This window comes from Belonocnema kinseyi, chromosome 3, assembly GCF_010883055.1.
Source record: "Belonocnema kinseyi isolate 2016_QV_RU_SX_M_011 chromosome 3, B_treatae_v1, whole genome shotgun sequence".
NCBI lineage: Eukaryota > Metazoa > Arthropoda > Insecta > Hymenoptera > Cynipidae > Belonocnema > Belonocnema kinseyi.
In genome coordinates this window covers 96,903,097-96,912,364 of record NC_046659.1, presented here as the reverse complement: position 1 = coordinate 96,912,364, position 9,268 = coordinate 96,903,097, and the positions used below count along the sequence as shown (strand labels likewise).

Sequence of the window (9,268 nt, the reverse complement as noted above, 5' to 3'; positions counted from 1 at the left end):
CTACGCTGGCGGGAAATCGATAAACGACGTTTCCAAGCCAAGTGCGAGCAGGCCGGAAGAGAATAGGGATAGGGGAAGGAAGGTCTGCGTTGGGGTGCGTTATGCGTTATCGTAGGGTTCCCGACAGTAGTACGTTATCTCGCATGAACCCCGTCAGCGTTGCTTCGCCGTCTGCCCACCCGCACTCTTTACGTGTCACTGCTTGTCGCTGTTGCCCACCACCTAGCCAACCAGGTACTAGTCTACTACCCATTGAGTTGAGGTCTCCTACCAAAGACCCCGAATCGTTGTTGTCGCGTGCCAGTTTTCACCTGCGAACCAGTCAGTCCTGCCAGTCTGGAGTCCGCTTCCACGCGAGTTTCTAGCCGCGCCAGCTCTCACGTCCTTCCGCTCCTTTCTCTGGCTCGAGGCGTTAGACTAGTCACTAGTGAAAGAAGGCTCGCCGATGCTGGCTGTCAGTCTCGTCTGACAGGTGTCCGCCGCTTTCTGTGTCGCGATCTCTTGATTTCTGACTCGTCTAGTTTTCTTCTATTACATCAAGTAATACAAAAAAATACTCTACTCGGCGAGTCGCCAAACGTGCCTTGTGCTTTTCACTCGACTGCATTTTTAAGTGGATTTATCAATGGTGGTTATCTGTCGAGCTTAACCTGGTTACTGATATTGGATTTTAACATTAGTGGATAAGTAAAAGCGGTATCGCTGGAGTGGAAAAGGGAGATAAGCGAAAGGAAATGATGTGTGGACGAAATAACAACGATGGGAGTGTAAGAGTGTGGAAACCTTAGGGTCTTGTGGTTCAGTGTCCTGACGAAAATTATTAGTTACATGCTCGTTTTCGATTGACTGTAGGGATCAGGTGAACAAGTGAAAGTGCAGAGGATTTTTGTGCCAGCATCCAAGAAGTTCGGCGATTTTCTTAATTGTAAGAAGTTTTACGATATTAGTATTTTTTAATATGGTTCTTTCTGAAAGTGTGTTTGGTGCCTTGTTTTAGAAATATTCAAACAGACTTCTTCTGTTGACAACTTTATGGATGAAAAACATGTATTGGAGAAGTCCAAACCTATTTTTCTGATCTGTAGAAACTGCAAGTTCTTATTTGTTTGAATACTTGGAGGTTTTTCTTGAAAGGATATTAACACCACAATGTTAAATTGGTAAACTATCAACTATAATTAACACAATTGAATGTTCTGATCACCTTTAGAATACAAAAATTCAATTGAATAAACTTCCTATACCTTGCTATCAAACTGGTGAATAATTTTCTATGCACTGCTTTTCATGCACACCAGCTGCAAGTTCATTGAAATTTTATTAAAAGAATCCTAAGCCACAATCTTGAGAAATTGTGCACGAGTGCCGAAAGGAAAAAAATAAAGAATTAAATTATAAATTTATCTTAAACAGCAGAATTGTTAATAGAGCCAGTTTCTGGGCTCGGTCGAGGAGTAGGCGAACATAACGTAATGATTACATTTTTTTGTTTAAATTAGATAATGATAGTTTTTGTATAATTTTACTAAACTTAAAAATTTTATTTCTTAACTTAAAATCAAAAGTTAATAAATCGATTTTCATTTTGGTAATAACATTGAGATAGTATTAATGGATTTAAAGATTTAAACATAATAATTTTTTTTTAATCATTAAAAATTTCTTTTTTTATATTTATATATTTTCTCTTTTGAATTTTGGTACTGGAAAACAGTATTCATAGCGCCCGTTCAAATGTAAGACATACCTTTAATATAATTTTATATTTTATCAGAAGTAGTTCAAGAGCAGCAAAATTGCTTGTCGACGTTAACATGGGGTGCATGATACTCCATTATTAATTTGTTAAAAGGTATTGTCGTTATTTCAATAAAAATCAGATAAACCCCCAGAAAAAATCAGGGAAATAAGTTGTTAAATTTTTAATTTATTGCAAAATTTTAATGATAAGAAGACAAACCAAATTAATTTAATTACACTATATTTTTCATCCTCAAAACATATCATCATAGATTCCACAAAGCTTTGTCAAAAAATTCTACTTACATTTTGCATGAAATTGTGAAAATATCCTTCCTCGCGAATTTTGATTAAAAATACAGAATTCGTCACACTTTTTAAAATAAAGTAATTAATTTATAGATTTTAAAACACCAGTTTAAATATAAATAGGAAACTAAGCGACTTGCTAAATATTTAAAAAAAATGTAACGAAGTTACATTCAATTCCCTGTTATAAAAGGCATTTTTAAAATTGGTGCAAACAAGTAGACTTGCTCATTTAATACCCACAGGAAACTCCGTAATTTTTTGAATTGCACCTATTCTCATTAGAATGAAAATATATACAGAGGAACGAACTATTATTATAGTTATTATCTCCCTATCTCATTTGTTTTAATTTATTTAAATCAGAGAACAACAATCTGCGACTTTCCACTGTGTTTTTTATATAAAGATAAAACTATTCGTAAGATTTGAAGAATTATAATTCAAAATTTAAGATTAAAAATGTCTAGCCATTTCTACATATATTATAATCCCTTTTGTTTAAATTACTCTAAATAGTTACTCTTATAACATTCTCTTTTATCTTGCATTGAATATTATGTAATAGTATAGACGTTCATTTTACCTTCATGTACAATTGATTTTAAATAATCAGAAATATTTAATAGAATTTTTTGTTTATTTGGTAGGGAATAATGACTTGAATAAAAATTATTTGATCATTATTATTTATGAAAACTTAGTTTTAAGGCCCCCGCTTTTAACATTTAATTTAAATAAACAAATGTTAAAAATTGAAGAGAAATAACTGCAATTAAATTTTCATTTAAAAATCCAAGTCTATATTAAAATCATGATAACGATATAGGGTCGAAATTTATATTCCAGTACGTTAGTTACAAGTTGTTATGAAAGATATTCCCCTCTCTTTATGATGGGAAAAACTCAAAAACCTAAGAAAAAAATAGGGTCGATAGAGTTAGTGTGATAACGGATTTAGTGCAATGAAAAGATAATTTGGAATGTAAAACAAATTAGTTATTATTTTTTTACAACATAAGGCTTAAATCTCTTAGAATTTGTAGAAAAAGGTGGTTGTAATCAGTTATTGCTTTAATTAGTTTTTTTAAACCTGAGATGCTTTTAGAAAACTCCAGTTCGTAATTGTGTCATTTGGTCTTTCGATTTGGATTTTTCCTACACAAAGCATCTTTTTTTTAGGAATGAAGAAAGATATATTTTCCTTAAAAATTCATTATTGGTTCGAAAATTTTCAATATCTTTTTATATTAAATTACGACAAGGCAATTAAAACATCAGACTCAGGGTACGTGTGATATATTTTTTGTTCATCTTTTTCATTGTGAAATACGAAAGTCTGTCAACAGTTCGAGGTTAGTTAAAGAGGTTATTGAATCTCATTTTCGCAATGTGAATGTAAATACATAATATTAATGGTTAAATATTTTTTTAAATACATTTGCGCAGTCAAATAATTTTTTTATTTAATAGGAGATAATGTAATTTGTAACAGGTAAATTTTTTAATATCACATGGGCCTTCGTGAAAATTAAAAAGTTTATTTTTCAATATTTGTATTAATATTGTTATAAATGATAAAAAATGTAAAGCAAACATATATTTTGAAAACCCAGCGGATAAAGGATCTTTGGCACACTACCGAAGAAAGTAAAAAATATTTCTTCACGCAAGTTTTTGTTGATTAAAGAAGGGTATGATTCTATAAGTAGAAAGGCCACACATAATTTTGGCAATATTTGATTCAAAAATCTTCTTAAATAATTGAAATATCATTAATCAAAGTATAACTTTGTATTTTCGTATCACACTTACCTATATCGACTCTGCTTTAAAAAAGTAATAATAAAAAAATTCATATTTTTAAAAATAATAATGAACTTGAAATTATAAACTGTTTTAAATACTAAGATTATTTCATTATCTCTTTGAATTTTATGACCAATTTGTGTAATAAATAAAATTCGCTTGTAAGTCAAAATACACAAAAGGTATTGAATTTCTTTTTAAAATGTGGATAGTACGTAAATCGTTTGTTCGCAGCATGTCTTAGCCATTAAAGTCTTTAATTGTAATATAATTAAACGGACTCATGTCTTTGAAAAGACTTCCCGTAATCTTGCAAAAGTCGTTAGTGTCGAGAACGAACCAAAAGTTTGCCATGAACTTTGAAGTTTATCCATAGTTAGAAAATAGAGGGAAAGTAAATACCACGAATTTCGTGTATGGCCTCATCGACTTCAGATTTCCTAAGTTACGGTATCTCCGATCTTTCTTACATGTAACTAAGTGGAAAATGAGCCTTTTCAGTGGAAACTGCGGTCTTTGGTTACATAATCTTCAGTCTTAAACACTCCACTGACTATATCATAACTGTTGCATAGGCATACATAGTGCATACTTCGGAAGGGGTTTGTCTTCAAGCTCCTTAATCTCGCGAAAAACTAGTTCTCTTTATTGGTCCAGAAACAATCTTTGATCAGTTCCGAAAAAATTCTCAAATAAAAGAAAGTACATGTTAAATAAAAAAAATTCCTCAAACTTATTAATCATTTTTATCATCTCCTAATAAGGAATAGTTTGTCATATCTTATTTAACCTCAATTCGGTTCTGAATCTTGTGATACCACTTAAAGCTCATAAAACATTTTTTAGTGAGCCTGAAATGATCAAACTTCACCGAAACATCTGGGAGACGAGTCTTGTTACCAAGTTTACTTATACTGCCAATAAATCGATGCCAATTTTGTGTTTATATACTCTACAATCTACTGAGTTACATCTATGACACAATATTTCATTTTTAGGGGAATGACACCAAAAGTCGGCTAACCTTTCTAATTTTCACCTGAGAATACATTTAATCATAATACAAATATTTAACTTCTCTCTCGCAAGAAAGTTCTTCACACATACCTCTAATCGGGGCTGTCACACAGTCACTCAAGACACTATTAGACAATTTAAAAGGAAAAGGCTACTTTAGTCACTTTACTCCATCTCATTTGAGATTTTATCTCAAATAAATTAATTAATCTGTGTATAATATCAATATAAAATCTATCTATGCTATGGAATACCAGACTTTGCACTCTTTCCATTATTCCCTTATTTGTCCCTTTTATAAAAAAAATACACCTGTTTTCCCAGGAATTCGAATGAAACTGATGGGCATTTTGGAATATTTGCCAATTATTTCGATGAATTAAAAGTAATTTGGCTAAAAACTAAGTTTTGAACAAGTATCAAAAATTAATTATAGGCTACGAAGAAATAATCTTAAAATGATGTGGTAATTAACTAATTATATTTTATATAAAAAAGTCTAAAAAGACACGTAAGGAAGTTTTCGTTAAGTTCCTATTTGTTTCTTCCGACATAAAACTTTGAAGAAACACAATTTTGACATTGTGTCTCCGTAGCTGTATTGTTTTTTTTAGTGATTGTTCACAGTAAAAAAAGTGTTCAAAATAATACTGAAATTAATATCATTTTGATATGTAACAAAAATGATACCGAATTCAAGAGCATTTTGATCGGCCGGAATGAATGATCGACTTTTGAGATCATAATGATCTGATTCGGAATCATGTATAAAGCTAAACCTAGATGGCTGACTTTCTTAAAATACTTTAGCTCATATGCAAGCTTTTTATGGTTTCTATTCGTGCAGCGTAATTGAAAAGTTAGAAAATAATGAAATCTGATATTAGAAAATATCACCTGTTAAGTGTATTTGTCACTTACATGCAGTTGATAAAATTTTTATGTTATGTCGTTATGACACCGGCGCCAAGAACTGGCGGCCATTTTGTTTAGTCTGACAAATGAACCAAAAAATAAGATCAAATTGATCTGAATGGACAGATCATTATGATCTCGAGAGTTAAATGATCGTTGAAGCAAAATGCTCTGCAACAAAATTGATCCTTTTTTTAATGTGTTCCTACCTAGCATAGTTTTGAGGTAAATTATGTTAAAGTTACAATAATAATTGGCATATATCAGAAAATTCTTTTTAATTTATTTCGGATCACTGATCTTCCACGTATTTTGAAGAAACTTGTGCTTTTTCTTGTATTGCTTAAGTGCAAATTAAATAATAAAATCGAACTATATTTAATTATTTTATCGCAACTTCAAGAAAATTAATCTTTTTTTGTATATACAAGTCACATTTCTTGGTTGAACTATTAACGTTTTTATTACAATTGAAAATTAAGCAATTTGTTTGATAAATAAACTAATTTGTTTAAATTTAACTTTTTTGTTGAAAATGTATCTTTTCAGGGTGAAAAATAAAAAAATCTAAAACATTTAACTTTTTAGCTTGAAGCTCAACTTTTTAGTTAAAAATTCACCTCTTGTGGTAGCAAATTTATCTTTTTTGGTTAGAATTTCATCTCTTTTCTGTAAAAATGTTATCCTTTTTTGTTAAATATGCAACTGTTTGGTTAACAATTAATAACTTGTTTTGCTTGAGGATTCAACTGTGTTAAATTTTTTTCTTCATTGAAAATTCACCATTGTACTAGTAAATTCATGATTCATCGTCATTCATTCTTTTAACCGAAAATTTAACTATTCTCTTTTTGATCAAAAAATTCTCTTTTTGTAGTAGAAACCTCAAATAATTGTTTCGAAATTCATGTATTTTGTTAAAAGATTCATCTTTTTCGGTAGAAAATTAATAAAAATAAAAAATAAAATGGTAAAACATTCATATTTTTTTGTTTAAATAACTGTTTAATTGAAAATGAATAATCTGTTTTTAAAATTCATTTCTTTGTTTGAAAAATCTTTTTTTTTTATTTGAGAATTAATGGCTTTAACTTAAAATGTACTCGTAACTGTCCCATTTTTAGTTGAAAATGTATATTTTTTAGTAGAAAATTCAACTATTTGACAGAGAATTCATGTATTTTGTCGTAAATTCGTCATCTATAAAATTAATCTTTTTGTTTGAAACTTACCTTTTTGGTTCAAAATTCCTTTTTTATTGTTGAAATTGCAATAGTTTCGCTTGATAATTTAGCAACTGAATCATTTAATATTGAATTCACTATGGTACGTGTACATTTAAATTATTTAAAAGAATTTATTCCTTTATTTTCGTGAAAAATCATCCTTTTTTCCCGGTCTTGATAGCCTGTTAGGCTGTGTCACTGCTATATTAAAATTTAATTAATAATAATTTCTAGTTTTCTGTGTTTCTAGTTCCTATTGTAAAGCATCGAAATATAAATATGGCAGTTAAGTGGCAAAGGTTTAGATATTTTATAATAAAATAAATTACAATTTTTCTAAACATTAGTTGTAAAATGTATCCTAAAAATGGTGACCCTGGCTTTTTTTAATGGAATCGAAATTTTGAGTAGATAATTTGTTTGTATTGACATTGCATGCGACTTTTTGTGTGAACAGAAGTCACTTTTTAGCTTAAATTAGTAATTTGTTCCATTTTTCCCAAGTACGTTAGTCTGTTGCAGCCCTGCATATAATCTTAAATATGTTATCGGAAAATTATGGTTAATAGTAAATATTATGTGACCTAATTCTGATGATTTTGCAGATTTTATTTTCGCAGTGTACATTTAATATTTTTTTCTTACAAAAACATTAAAATTAGAATATGAGCCTTAAGTTGCTCACTACTGATGTCTTCATAGGTCTTCTGTGAAATTGTTTGCAAATTTTATTATTCTAGCGATATAATTCACCAATAGCCAAGTTATACGAAAGAGTTAATTAGAAAATGGGATTATAGTTGATTACAGTATGGAAAGCGGAATCAGTTTGTCCTATTCCTTGAAAGAAATATACGAACAATTCTCTATAATAAAAGGGGTCATGAAAATATTGACTTACTCGACTCACTCAGAATATCTTATTACAGAAATTTAAAAAAAAGTAATGAGAATCCAAATTTCCAGTAAGATGTGTTATGTTTGCTTTTGGGCAAACTCGTTAGGTAAATACTTTTTATTGCGGAATCGAATGAATTCTTCTACGCCGAAGGAAAATTGTAATTGGTAGACCCACTCAAAGTGTTTTTCTTTGCTCTCTTTACTTTTATATACTCCAAACACAGAAAGTGGCTGGAGACTGGAATCACTTGAAAAAAACGAAGTTTTTCCCATCCAGTACTCGTAATAGGAATACATAGAAATGGGAACCTGTAAGAACTTGAATCTAATATCGATGTGGGAAGCCTTGAATCATGATAATACAGGGTTGACAGCATTTCGCCCATTTCATTACTCTTATTGTCGATGTAACGACTCACAAGTAAAATATTTTAAATCGCACCCACATATTTTTTTCGTATGGGTCTTTGTTGGTGGATCTATAAAATTCGAGAAAGAGTACAATTTCATAAAGGATTCCAGGATATATGAGCTACGTGAGGTCTCTCCTGTAATTTTAAATTTAGTCTTATGATGACTGCAGATGCGATTTTTATTTATTTTATTATACAAAAGTGTTGTAACTTTATTTTTTAATATACTTGAATGCTTTCTGCTTCAGAGCGTTTTGAATCCTAAATATATAGCTAATGAAAATTTACAATAAAATTTAAAATTTCTAAAAGTTTGTAACTTCAGGGAATATTTTTTATAACGGAATAGACATTTTGAAGAAAACTTGATACTCTAAAATTTAAAGATGTCTCACTTGTACAAAGTATTTTTTTTTAAGATTCCGAGTTGTATTTCCCAAAAGAGACTCCGTTTTTCAAAGAAATCCTTTTTCTTCAAAGTTAACTTGTAATATATTCGCAAAGGTCCAAAATTCAAAAGCCTTTGTATTTATAATTTATACGTATTTATGTTTTTATTTATATGATATACTTCACTTAAAAATTGAGAAATTAAAAAAAAATCAATAAAATCGACAAAAATATACTGATCCTTAATTGCAACTAATTTTAAAATAAATACTAAAGCTGTATTCAGAAAGAAATAGTTCCGTTGAAAATGTTATATTTAACAATTGACCAATTCCATTTCAAAACATACAAAATTTCAAGAAAAGTACAGTTCATGATGTCAAAATGATTTAGTAATCAAATATATCATTCCAGAGTGAAAATAAAGGGACACGTATTTCACCGATTGACCAAATATTTTGTTGTTGATTTTTTACAGTAATTTGAAGATTATTTAAGAGTTTTCTAAAAACCCGTATTTTTTACTTTTCTTTTTTTTAAAGAAATAGA

The 9,268-nt window shown here is 29.7% G+C and overlaps 1 protein-coding gene across 1 annotated transcript in view; it reads left to right on the top strand.

Annotated features, from left to right (window-relative positions):
* Nucleotides 1-200: 200 nt before the first annotated feature.
* Nucleotides 201-9,268, top strand: part of LOC117170309 — a 94,158-nt gene continuing 85,090 nt past the window's right edge. Inside the window, exon 1 of the mRNA XM_033356991.1 lies at nucleotides 201-925. The gene's annotated coding sequence lies outside the window, so the exon portion shown is untranslated. The remainder of the gene's footprint in view (nucleotides 926-9,268) is intronic.